Genomic DNA, 14604 nt, shown 5'->3' on the forward strand with positions numbered 1-14604 from the left:
ATGTTGAGAAAAAAGAGGCCAAAGAAAAAAAGTATATATTGTATGATTCCACTTACATAAAATTCAAACTAATTTATAGTGATAGAAAGCAGATCAGTGGTTGCCTGGGGATAGGGGAGGGTGAAGGCAAGAGAGATTACAAAGGGGCATGAGGGGGCTTCCCTGGTGGCGCAGTGGTTGAGAGTCCGCCTCCCGATGCAGGGGACATGGGTTCGTGCCCCGGTCTGGGAAGATCCCACGTGCCGCGGAGCGGCTGGGCCCGTGGGCCATGGCCGCTGAGCCTGCGCTCCGCAACGGGAGAGGCCGCAACAGTGAGAGGCCCGCGTACTGCAAAAAAAAAAAAAAAAAAAAGGGGGGGGCATGAGGAAGGTTGGGGGGTTAATGGATATGTTCATCATCTTGATTATAATGATGGTTTCATGTCAAAAACTCACAAAATTATACACTTTAAATGTGTGCAGTTTATTATACACCAATTACACCTAAATAAAGTTATTTAAGTATTAAAGCAGAGACAGTGGACTAGGGAAAAGTACCCTATACTCCTTGTGTATATTCACTTACGTGATTTGTTGTTGTTTTTGCCACACCACGTGGCTTGCGGGATCTTAGTTGCCCAACCACGGATCAAACCCACCTGCCCAGTCCACCCCCCCTCCCGTCCCCCACCCCCTTCCCTCCGGCCCCAGCAGTGAAAGAGCGGAGTCCTAGCCACTGGACCGCCAGGGAATTCCCTCACTTCCCTCACATATGTGATTGTTTGATGTCTGTCTTCCCCAGTAGAGTGAAAACTCCATAACGACTGGGGCCGTGCCTATTTACATCTCTAGTGTTTAACATAGAATCTGGTGCATGTTAGGGATTTGACAGATATTTGTTGAAGAAAGAAAAGAGAGAGAGAACAGTTGAGAATAACTCCAAGTTTTAACCCTGAGTGAAAGAGAGAATGCGTTGTTGTTGATAGATGTGGAGGAATGAGGAGGAAGGGCAGAGATGGTACAGTCTGAGAGGGTGAAGGGGAGCCAGGTAACGCTGTGCCAGCAAAGCCAAAGGAACACGGAGTTTCAGGGAGGAGAAGAATTAGGAAAAGGCCTTTGGATTTTTGGATTCAGCAGTTAGAAGGCATTGGCTTCCCCGAAGAAAGTGACTTCAGACAGAAGCCAGGTTGTTTTTCCTTCCCCCAGTCTTCCCCAAACACAAAACACAAAACTTCCCTATACAGTAAAATATCCATTTGGTTCCCTCCATCTTCACAAGTTGCCATTTTAGTCCAGGCCCTCATTCTCTCTCACTTTTTCTGTTCCAATAGCTTAACTCCTTTCTTGGATGCCACTCTTGTTCTCTTTTGTTAGAATGTTGGTTTTAAAACCCTAATCAGGTCATGTGCCTAGTTCTTCCACAGAATCTCCTTGTCATTTAGTTCCCCTCTTTACCCCAAGGACTGGCACCCAAATGTGTTCAAGCTATGAAACTCTCAAGCTACGTCACATCATCAGCTGGAATCAAGAATGGAAACTAGGGCTCCCCTGGTGGCGCAGTGGTTGAGAGTCCGCCTGCCGATGCATGGGACGCGGGTTCGTGCCCCGGTCTGGGAGGATCCCACATGCCGCGGAGCGGCTAGGCCCGTGAGCCATGGCCGCTGGGCCTGTGCATCCGGAGCCTGTGCTCCACAATGGGAGAGGCCCCAACAGTGAGAGGCCTGCGTACTGCAAAAAAAAAAAAAAAAAAAAAAAGAATGGAAACTAAATAAGGGTATTAGTTATATATTTCTGCCTAATAAATAACCCCAAAACTTTGAGGCTTGAAACCAAAGCAACGTTTATTATCCTACAGTTTCTGAGAGTCAGGAATCTGGGAGAGGCTTTGCTGGGTGCTTCTGACTCAGGGTGTCTCATGAGGTTGCAATAAAGCTATCGACTAGAACTCCAGTCATCTGAAGGCTTGACTACCTTTTTTTTTTGGCTGCGCTCGGGCTTTCTCTAGTTGCGGTGAGCGGGGACTGCTCTTGGTTGTGGTGCGCGGGCTTCTCACTGCGGTGGCTTCTCTTGTTGCGGAGCATGGGCTCTAGTTGCACGGGCCCAGTAGTTGTGGCTCATGGGCTCTAGAGCGCAGGCTCAGTAGTTGTGGCTCATAGGCTCTAGAGCGCAGGCTCAGTAGTTGTGGTGCACGGGCTTAGTTGCTCCACAGCATGTGGGATCTTCCCGGACCAGGCCTTGAACCCGTGTCTCCTGCATTGGCAGGCATATTCTTAACCTAACTGCACCACCAGGGAAGTGGTATATTTTATTTTTTTCTTTTTTGGCTACGCCGCATGGCTTGCGGGATCTTAGTTCCCCGACCCTCGCCCTTGGCAGTGAAAGCACAATTCTTAGCCACTGGACCGCCAGGGAATTCCCTGGACTCCTTTTAAGATGCCTCACTCACATGGCTGTTGGCAGGATGCCTCAGTTCCTTGCTAGTTGTTGGCAAAAGACCTCAGTTCCTGACCACCTGGGCCTTTCCACAGGGCTGTTTGAGTGTCCTCCTGACATGGCAGCTGGTCATGAGTGATCAGAGAGAGAGCAGAGAGGAAGGTGCAGTGCTTTTTCTGACTTAGTCTTCCTAATCTTCATCACTTCTACTTTATAGGTAGTCCCCAACTTACCATTGTTAAACTTACAATTTTTCAACTTTATGAGGGTGTGAAAGTGATGCATATTCATTAGAAACTGTAGTTAGAATTTTGAATTTTAATCTTTTCCTAGGCTATTGATATGCAGTACCATACTCTTTCCTGATGCTGGGCAGAAGCAGGGAGCTGCAGCTGCCTGTCAGTCATGTGATCATGAGGATAAACAACTAATACACTTACAACCATTCTATACCCATACAACTGTTATATTTTTCACTTTCAGTATAGCATTCAATAAATTACATGAGATATTCAACATTTTATTATAAAATAGACCTTGTGTTAGATGATTTTGCCCAACTGTAGGCTAATAATATAAGTGTTCTGAGCACATTTAAGGTAGGCCAGGCTATGATGCTGGGTAGGTTAGATATATCAAGTGCATTTTCTACTTAAAATATTTTCAATTTTTGATGAGTTTCTTGGGATATAGCCCCATTGTAAGTTGAGGAAGATCTATATTCTATTTCTTAGAAGCAACTCATTAAGTCCAGCTTGTGCTTGAAGGGAGGAGAATTAAGCTCCACCTCTTGAAGGGAGAAGCGTCAAGGAACTTGTGGACCTATTTTAAAACCATCACAGTAAGGCAAAGAAAAAAAGATATGTTGAAGCCTTACGGAAGAAAAGATTTGTGTGATTAGTTGTGAATAGTGATTCAAGAAGTCAGTGCAGTAAGCAACGGTTATACAAATGTAGTGCCTTTCTACTGAAAACCGAGTCCCCCTAAAACCGAGTTTCCCTGTGGAGTTTATGATTAACCTCTCTATCCAAAACTTTATTCCCTTTCCGGTCCCCTCTGACCTCAATCCTGTACTAACTGAGTGCTAATCAGTCAGAGTCAGATGGCTAAAACTGCTGTTGTCAATAACAGCGTTAATGACTAAAATTGCTGTTGTAGATAATGTCGCTACCGTACAAACTCAGATTGTTTCTCCAGGGCAAGATGAGCTAACAGACCCCCAAGCCATGGACCACCTGGCCAGAGACTCATAAACCAGAGATACCCTGGCTTCCCAAACTATGATTAAGAAGTGTCACAGAACTGTCACAAGATGATGATTAATCCCAGCCTCTTTGCTCTTCCCCTTTAAAAAGCCCCTAACTCAGAGACCGAGTGGGAAAGGATCTGAGGCTTGTCTCACACTCCCTTACTTGGCACCCTGCAATAAATCCTTACTTTGCTGCAAATTCCCGCTGTCAGAGGTTGGCTTTCTGCGCCTTGGGCACACGAGCCCTTTGCTCTGTTTCACTACCTGCACTACATGACAGAGGCAGGACCAGGGAAAGCAGATGAAGAGGTTGGCCAAGTGTTCGGGGCTTGGAAGTGGTGATGGGATAGAAGAGTGTAGACTTTAGAGTGCTGGGAGATACTAAAGTAATTGATCTGGAACTCAGACTGAAGCTCCACAGTAAAATGGAGAGAGCTAATTACTTCTAAGAATGAAGCATCTGTCATAGCTCTTTACAGAAATTAACTCAATCTAATTGAGTTTCAGATTCCTCATCTGTAAAATGGAACTAATAATATCTGCATTACCTTCTCCACAGATAAAGTGAAATGACAGATGGAAAATTACTCTGAAAAGAGTAAAGCGTTCTTCTAATACTCTTGTTACTGTTAATCACTGCACTCTGAAAAGTTAAAAGGGACTGAGTTCATAGTAAAAAATCTTGCAAACTATATTTTTTAGTTTTTTTTCTCCTGCCAGTCTTCAGTAGTAATAGCCCACAATACTGTAATTGGAAAAAGAAAGCTCAATTTTCTTCACTCCTGCCCTTCAGATGTCAGTGGAAATGCAAATGAGATCTTGGAAGTGAAAGGCTCCTCCTGAATCTTAAACAGAATGTTAAATACTCACACATTTATAGGTGATGATGTGGATTTTAATGTGTTTTTTGATTGCTTGTTTGTTTTTTAATTTATTTATTTTGGCTGCATTGGGTCTTTTGTTGCTGCGCGCAGGCTTTCTCTGGTTGTGGCGAGCGGGGGCTACTCTTTGCTGCGATGCGCGGACTTCTCGTTGCGGTGGCTTCTCTTGTTGCAGAGCACAGGCTCTAGGCGCACGGGCTTCAGTAGTTGCAGCACGTGGGCTCAATAGTTGTGGCTCGTGGGCTCTAGAACGCAGGCTCAGTAGTTGTGGCGCACGGGCTTAGTTGCTCTGCGGCATGTGGGATCTTCCTGGACCAGGGCTGGAACCCATCTCCCCTGCATTGGCAGGCGGATTCTTAACCACTGAGACACCAGGGAAGCCCTAATGTGTTTTTTTCTTGTTAGCTGCTTGTTCTCATAACCATAGAGCAGAACAAGGTCAGAGAGTTTGAAGAAGGGAGTGGCGTTATAAAAGTAGACAAAGAAAGGTGTAAGATTCAGAAGACGTGACCTCAGGGAAGCCATGTGTATCGCCATTTGTTGGGGAACCACTCAACCTCCCTACAGTTAAGTTGAGAGTAGGGCCTCCAGTCATTCCAAGTTGTCCTGCTTCTGCTCCTCTCCATCCTTGCCCTAGGCTGAGGAATTCAGCCTGCTTTTCACCTCCTCCCTAACTTCTGGGATGAAGAATCTGTTGCTGTCTTCCCACCTCCTCCCCACCATTTCTTAATCTCCCTTAGCCCTTAAAGTCAAGTACAACTGCTATTTTCTTTCAAAGATTTTACTCAAAAAAAAAAAAAAGACAAAACTTTACAAAATTGCATTAACATGCAAATACATGCCAATTTTACAGTGAGAGGCAGTATAGCTTAACGATTAAAAGTACGGGCTTCAATGTGGTACATATATACAGTGGAACATTACTCAGCCATAAAAAGGAATGAAATTGGGTCATTTGTAGAGACATGGATGGATCTAGAGATTGTCATACATAGTGAAGTAAGTCAGAAAGAGAAAAACAAATATCATATATTAACACATACATGTGGAATCCAGAAAAATGGTACAGATGAACTGCTTAGCAAGGCAGAAATAGAGACACAGATGTAGAGAACAAATGTATGGACACCAAGGGGGGAAAGAGGTGGGTGGGGGTAGGGGTGTGGTGGTGGTGGGATGAATTGGGAGATTGAGATTGACATGTATACACTAATATGTATAAAACAGATAACTAATAAGAACCTGCTGTATAATGAATAAATAAACACATGGGAAAAAAATGATTGAGGGACTTCCCTGCTGGTCCAGTGGTTAAGATTCCGTGCTCCCAATGCAGGGGACCCAAGTTCAATCCCTGGTCAGGGAACTAGATCCCGTATGCCGTGACTAAGAGCCTGCATGCCGCAACTAAAGATCCCGAGTGCCACAACTAAGACCCAGCACAGCCAAATTAAAAAAAAAAAAATGTATGGGCTTCAGAATGAGGTACCCAGAGCTCAAAGTTGAGCTCTGTGACCTTGGGTGAACTGAGTCTTAGTTTCCTCATCCTAAATGTAATACTTGTTCCTGCCTTGCAGGGTGATTGCAAGGATTAAATTAGTTTATAATATAAAGCATCTTAAACACTGTCTAGCATACAAAAAGCAGCACACAATACATATTAACTAGTATTATTACAGAAAGCAAAGTAAAAAGAAAAAAATTAACCTATAATTACACGTTTTGCTTCTGCTCACTAATAAAAACAGACAAACAATAACATTACAAATATGAGGAAGTTACAGGGTTTAAGAGATCTTCCTGAGGTCTTTTGCTTCTTGGTTATTATTTGCATATATGCTCTTTGAAATAATTGGAAACCCAACAGAATTTTCCTTCAAATTTATTTCTGTGGGAGGAGGTCACTTATCTTTCTCTTCTGCCATATTCCCTGCCTAGCCCTCCATCCTACACCCCAATTCTGTCCCAGGTTTAGGGCTGGCAATCATCCCAATTTGCCTGTCCTACTTTTAGCACTGAAAGTCCTGCATCCTGGGAAACCTCTCAGACCCAGGTAAATGCTCCCTCAACTTTAGGTTGGACATATACACACTGAGGATCTTCAGGTGAACTGGGTGATGGCCATTTCCCTGGGCCTCTGTCCTATATAGAAACAGTCTCCTTGAGCCATTTCCTAAGAATATTTCTATGCTTTCTAAAAGCCAAGTTCCAGGCTCTCCTGGGAGGTGCCTTTTATGTAACTGAGCTTGGCATTGGTGGGTAGAATGGGAACCAAAGGGTAGACAGTGATGTGGACAAATAAAGAAGCAAGGGGGAGAAAAACAAAGTCTAATTTAGGAACCTTGTCAGTTTAAATTTCACAATGTTGTGGGACTTCCCTGGTGGCGCAGTGGTTAAGTCTCCATGCTCCTTCCACATGCATGCCACAACTAAGAGTTCGCATGCCACAACTAAGGAGCCCAACTGCCGCAACAAAGACCCGGTGCAACCAAATAAATAAATAAATATTAAAAAATTTTTTCACAATGTTGTAAAAGGATCTAGGGTACAGTGCCTATCAGATAGTAAGTACTCCAAACATGACAGCTATGGCTGAGTGCCTTAAATCACATTTTAAGATGTCCCCCTTTATTTTCCCCCTATTTCCCCCTATCAAGCAGTTAGTTTGCTTTATGCTTATTGCCTTGGGGGAAAATATGGCAAGTAGGACAGGGTTGGAGTACAAATAATGCCTGCCAAACGTTTCGCTCATTGGCAAAATACTCAAGGGTGTGGGCATAGTGTCTTGGCCAGATAAGAAAGGAGAAGGATCTTCATTTCACCAAACCATGAAGAATTTCCCTCCCCTGGATTAGAGATAGGATGGAGGGGAGGTCTGTAGGGGCCTGAGAGCAGAGGGTGAAGCAGGCAGGGTTTTTAAAAACTATTTGTTTTATATGCAAACCTTGTCTGCTTCATCCATTCATATTCTATCTTGCTAAATTGGATTTCATTGACGCAGACCCACTCAAAACAGATGCACTGCACATACACCTAAAACAAAAAGGATTTTTTCATATTTAAATTTTCATTTTCTTTCAACTTGAAAAGTTTGGGAGAAAAAAAACCCCAGAAAAATGCAGAGAATAAAAATAAATGCCCACATTCCCATTGGTTAGAATTAATGAATGTTAAGATTTCATAACTTTTTCTTCAGATAATTTCTCATAAGGATAGGATATTATAGGGCTTCCCTCGTGGCACAGTGGTTAAGAATCCGCCTGCCAATGCAGGGGACACAGGTTCAAGCCCTGGCACGGGAAGATCGCACATGCCACAGAGCAACTAAGTCTGTGTGCTGCAACTACTGAGCCTGCTCTCTAGAGCCCGTGAGCCACAACCACTGAGCCCGTGAGCCACAACCACTGAGCCCGCGTGCCACAACTACTGAGCCCGTATTCCTAGAGCCCATGCTCTGCAACAAGAGAAGCCACCGCAATGAGAAGCCCACGCACAGCAACGAACAGTAGCCCCCAATCGCTGCAACTAGAGAAAGCCCGCACGCAGCAATGAAGACCCAACGCAGCCAAAAATAAATAAATAAAATAAATAAATTTATTTTTAAAAAAGGTAGGATATTATAAATATATTGAAACTTCCTTTCCCTAATTTCATTCACCAAGCACTCTCCTCTGAGACTCCTATTGTCACGAATCTAATGTTTATACAGTCCGTTTTCTTTTTTAAACCTTTGCTATGTATATATTTAAGCAATATATATTATTGTTCTGGGTGTTATTTTACATAAGTCAATTGCACCATTTTGCGTGTAACATTATGTAATTTGTTTTTATTCACATTGTGTTCAGGAGGAGTCCGTGTTGATACATATAAATGTACTACATTTGTTGTAGCAGCAGCACGGTTTTTCACTGTATTAATCTGTTTTTCAACCTTTCTTTTGTAATTTCCCCCAAAGGGAAAATTTCATTAATTATGAGTTATTAAATGAATAACATTTAATTTTAATTTCTCCCAACAACAGAAATTAAATACTAAGGAATAAGATTTTTGTTGGATAGGATTGAACTTTGAAGAGTCACTACCACAAACCACATCTAATTTTTGGCATCCCTAAGAACCAATTTTCACCCCTTTCAGGGTGATATTGCCCCAGTTGAGAATGCATGGTATAAATATAACGTGTTTCTAATTTTTTTCTTTCAAGAAATGTTGCAATAAATAGCCTTAGTTTTGTATCTTTATACATATGCCTTAAAATATATACCTAGAAGATATGAGGTATGTTCATTTCAGCTTTGCTGGATCTTGTCAAATTGTTCTCCAAAATGTTTATGCTAGTTTTTCATTACACCAATAGTGTATGATTTCCTGTTTTTCCACTTCTTCACCAATACTGGAGTTGTCAGACTTTTTGATTTTGTCAATCTTGTGTAAAATGGTATACCATTGTTTCAATTTGCGTTTTTCTAGTTACTAGTGAGAATGAACATATACTTTCAGTGTTTATTGGCCATTTGGGTTTTCTCTTGGGTGAACTGCCTGTTTATACCCTTTGCCCATTTTTCTGTTGGTTTGATCTTTTTCTTACTGATTTGTAGAAAGAACACAATTATCCACGCCACCCCGAACTTGGCATAAACCAACAATTATTTGATTAGGCCTGTGGAGTCTATGAGATAGGAATTTGGATACGGCACAGTAGGGTATCAGCTGGGAAGACTTGACTTGCTAGAATCGTCTGGAGGCTGGAATCATCTGAAGACTCCGTTGCTCACATGTGTAACATCTGGGCTAGGATGACTCAGACGTTGGATTCAGTTGCAACTGTTGGTGGGAGAACCTTTACATGGTCTCTTCAAATAGCTTAGACTCACAAGCTAGCAGCTGGGTTCTAAGAGAGTCTCCAGAGAGTATTCCAAGTAGAAGTGCTCCAAGAGAAACAGGCAGAAGCTGCACGGCATTTATGAGCTAGTCCTGGCAGTTATACAGCACTACTTCTTCTGTAGTCTATTATGGGAAGCAGTTATAAGCTTGTCCAGATCCAAGGGAGAGGAAATAGACTTAATCTCTTGATAAGTGTCAAGCATTCAAGGCCATTTTAGAAAAACCACCCCAATTATGGCTCCAGATCCAGCAATTCCACTCCTAGGCATAGACCGAAGAGAAATTAAAACATGTGTTCACACAAAAGCTTGTACATGAATGTTCATAGCAGCATTATTCATAATAGCCAAAAAGTGGAAACAACCCAAATGTCAATGGATGAATGGACAAACAAAATGTGGTATTGCCATACAATGAAATGTAATTCAGCCATGAAAAGGAATGAATTACTGATACATGCTACAACTTGAATGAACCTTGAATATATTATGCTAAGTTAAAGAAATTAGACACAAAAGGCCACATATTGTATGATTCTAATACATGAAATGTCCAGAATAGGCAAATTCATAGAGAAAGGAAGTTAATGGTCGCCAACACTGTGGAGAAAGGGGAATGGGGAGGACTGCTCACGGCTACAGGGTTTCTTTTGGCGGTAACAAAAATGTTTTAGAATTAGGTAGTGGTGATGGTTGTGCAACCTTGTTAATATACTAAAAAAAAAAAATACTGAATTGTACAAGCTCCAAAAGGAGGAATTTTATAGTGAATTATATCTCATTTTTAAAATGGATTACCAAATTTATGAGCCTATACGAGGTATAATGACTTATTGATGAAGATTTAGACTAATGGATTAGCAATCAGTTTATTGTACACATCAGAGGATGTGATGGTTCTTCAGTGTCCAGGTATCATCTCTTCTTGTTCAGGTTCAGAAATCATGTTCTTTACTGTCAAATGTGTCATTGCTGGCTAATTTCATATCTCCTACAAGGAGAAAAGTAATAGTAACACTTTTTAAAAAATTGAAGTATAGTTGATTTATAATATTGTGTTAGTTTCATGTGTACAGCAAAGTGATTCAATTATATATATATTTTTTCAGATTGTTTTACATTATAGTTTATTACAAGATATTAAATATAGTTCCCTGTGTTATACAGTAAATCCTTATTGCTTATTTATTTTATATACAGCAGTGTGTTGATCCCATACTCCTAATTTATCCATCCCTCCTCCCTTTCCCCTTTGGTAACCATAAGTTTGTTTTCTAAGTCTGTGAGTCTGTTTCTGTTTTGTAAATAAGTTCATTTGTATCATTTTTTAGATTCTACATATATAAGTGATATCATATGATATTTGTCTTTATCTGACTTACTTCACTTGGTATGATAATCTCTAGGTCCAACCATGTTGCTACAAATGGCATTATTTCATTCTTTTTTATGGCTGAGTAATATTCCACTGTATATATGTACCACATCTCCTTTATCCATTCCACTGTCGGTGGACATTTAGGTTGCTTCCATGACCTGGCTATTGTAAATAGTGCTGCAATGAACATTGGGGTGCATGTGTCTTTTTGAATTATGGTTTTCTCTGGGTATATGCTCAGTAGTGGGATTGCTGGGTCATATGGTAATTCTATTTTTAGTTTTTTAAGGAACCTCCATACTGTTCTCCATAGTGGCTGTACCAATTTACATTCCCACCAACAGTATAGGAGGGTTCCCTTTTCTCCACATCCTCTTCAGCATGTATTGTTTGTAGACATTTTTTTTCTAAACCTTCTTTTTTTTATTTTTTATTTTTGGCTGCATTGGGTCTTCACTGCTGCACACGGGCTTTCTCTAGTTGCAGCAAGCAGGGGTTACTCTTCGTTGCGGTGCACTGGCTTCTCATTACGGTGGCTTCTCTTGTTGTGGAGCACAGGCTTAGTTGCTCCGCGGCCTGTGGAATCTTCCCGGACCAGTGATTGAACTCGTATCCTCTGCATTGGCAGGCTGATTCTTAACCACTGCACCACCAGGGAAGCCCTGTTTGTAGACTTTTTGATGATGGCCATTTTGACCAGCATGAGGTGATATCTCATCATAGTCTTGATTTGCATTTCTCTAATAATTAAAATTGTTGAGCATCTTTTCATGTGCTTTTTGGCTATCTGTATGTCTTTAGAGAAATGTCTCTTTAGATCTTCTGCCCATTTTTTGATTGGGTTGTTTAGTAACACTGTTAATGCAATGCCAAGGTCTTTGTACTCTGTTTATAGTGAAACAATATAGATATTCTTGTTCCTGTAGTTCCCTTATACTATTTGTTTTCTCCAGATTATATCATTACCCATGACACCACGTTATCCACATGTCACCCATGACTCTCTCAAAAATTATTACTGTGCTTTGTTTATGGTGACCACAAATGCAAGTCTTACCCAGAATATGCAAGAAAATTTGAACAACAATTTGTTTTATGGTCATGTTAAATTTTCATTCAGAATTTTATACCATAAGCATAGAAAAACACCTCTTCTAATCATATCGTCTCTTATACTCTTTAAACCATAATCACAGCATTCCCAGACTGTGATCTCTTTCGATGTTAACGACATCCTTACCTTCCACAGATCATGGATAGAGCAAGAGGAAATGTCTCCTTTGGCATCACTTAAGACTGACATGGGTAAGAACATTGTATCACCACAGCATTCAGAAGAAAAAGAGGACATTAGTTGGGAAGGGCCTGTTGGCACTGTGGAGCGCCAGTCTCAAAAGCAACCAGAAGTGATCTTGGAGGAGGAAGCGGGGGCTACTCCCAGAGCACTGCCTGACATACGTCCCAGAGTCTTTGGAGGAGATGGAGTGACTGCCCTGGGTGCCAGTGGTGGGGTGGGCAGGGGGTGGGGGTGGGAGTGGCTTGAGTGTAGTGATGTACAGGATAAAAGATGCCGGCTGTCATTCTGTTGTCCTCTGGTGCTGTGGACCACACACAGCTCCACAGTCAGAACACTGACAGGAGAGGATCAATACAGGGACCCATACATACCACTCAAGCCCAAAGGTTAGTAGAAGACTGTTGGTAGCCCAGAGGCCTGAGCTCTTCTTCTGTCTGACCCCCAAGTAGGCATGTCAGCATGATCCTGGAGACCCAATCTCATGCGATTCCACAAAAGAAATACTGTGCTGGCTAGCACGAGTGATCAGCTCACCAGGATGCCCTCTTGGAGTTGAGACCTGATCACAGGGCCTTGGGATAATGCCACAGGCATGAGTTTCAGAGTTCCTCGGGCATCCTGGAATTGGAGAACCCCATGAAGGGGAGAAATTGGGAAAAGGGCTCAGCAGGACCTGGTCTGGGCTGAGCCTTGATGGCACTACTGGCCCAGGTTGGTCCCAGGCACATGAGGGAGACTTAGAAAATTTCCAGGAAGGCCTTCCAAAGCATGAGGCCCTCTGAGGCACAAGACCCAGGACAGGGGTCTGGGAATAAGGGTATTATTATAAGTGATTGCAACTTGTGAAGATAAGTTGTAAAAAGAGCTTCCACCTAGTTCTGTCACTGGGATTGCTCACTCTGGGAGAAGTCAGCCCTCATGCTGTGAGGACACTCAAACAGCCCTGTGGAGGAGCCCATTTGGAGAGCATCTAAGGTCTCCTACCAATAGCCAGCACCAACTTGTCAGCCATACCTTGGAAGTAATTCCTCTAGGTCCAGTCAAGCCTTTGGATAACTGCATCCTTGGCTGACATCTGATTGCAACCTCATGAGAGACCCTGAGTCAGAAATGGAGGGAATAATCTATGTCATCAATGAATGAATAAACTATGTCAGTCAACACTGTACAGGCCAAACTCTTAGCAACCTCTTGTTCTAGGTGGAGAATTCAATATTAGCTTGACAAAAGATTTCTTGTGGCTTAAGTATGGCAAGGAAATAGCTACTGCTGTACCTGAAAGGGCCACATCAGTACAAAGGTAAAAACTCCTGCAGCAACCTGTGTGAATTGATGACCAGGAACCAGATAGGCCCTGTTCCCAAGCACCTTAGCCCCAGAAATGTGGCAGAAATTAGGGTGGGGTAGGGAGAGAAACCTCAAGGAAGACTTAATGTATTTTCTCCCACTCCAGTGGAATAAGGTTCAGAGTAAACATTAGGTTGCACTATAGAAAATAAAATGTTTATTGCATATCTGCATTTGTGTACTGAGAATCATACCCTGTCTATTTGTATTCTTTACTGAAAAGATAGTTATTCTAGGCTTCTAGGGATTTCCCTGGCGGTCCAGTGGTTAGGACTGCACGCTTTCACTGCTGAGGGCCCGGGTTCTGGGTTCCATCCCTGGTCGGGGAGATGCGGCCAAAATAAAAGCTATTCTATCCTTCTAGAAAGCAGTTTCCTAAATCCTGCATTCTGATTTGATCTTCACTGATCAAATGCTTAATCTAAATTTCTTCTCTTATTTTGCCAGAACATTTTCTGTCCATGGGCCTGTTTCCTTATTTGTAAAATGAGGGGCAGGGGTGGATCTATGTTTTGTGCAGTCCCAAACATCTACAATTATAAGGCTGTATTTAAGAAAAAGAATACAAAATTATGTAATAAAGTCAATATTTATTTAGCATAAGAAATCATTACAGATTTTAAAATGCTGACAAAACCACAAACATAACACAATTCAAAAAACCCACATTATTATTACTAAATTGCCTGTCAACCACTATACGCTTTTTTATCTTTTTCTACTTTTTTTGGCTGCATACTCTTTGCCTCTTCGTATGACCATGTTGTATTATTTTTATAAGATATTAAGCGATACTAGACAGATAAATTAGCAAAAAAAAGTTTTTGAAAAAAATTGATAGTGCAGAAACTTTTTTTTTTAAATCTGTCTCAGAACTCCTTACTATAAGTTCTTGCTTCTTGTCCTCGGGGAGCTCCAGTCCTTTGATTTTCCTTGGCTTAGTTTCTTCAGGGCTGCCAGAGCAGCTCAGCCAGATAGCCACACTCGTTCCCCTCCCACCCACTGCACTAATACCCACCTCCCCCAAGCAAGGTGGATGGAGAGGTGGTCCTTGCAACCCGCTGGCCCCACCCAAGACCCCAGGGCCAGCACTTAGGCTTAGAGTGTGATTTCCAGGGTGAGGTCCGTGCGTCCGATGCAGGAATGGGGCTGCTA

This window comes from Leucopleurus acutus, assembly GCF_964270905.1.
Source record: "Leucopleurus acutus genome assembly, chromosome: 11".
Taxonomy (NCBI): domain Eukaryota; kingdom Metazoa; phylum Chordata; class Mammalia; order Artiodactyla; family Delphinidae; genus Leucopleurus; species Leucopleurus acutus.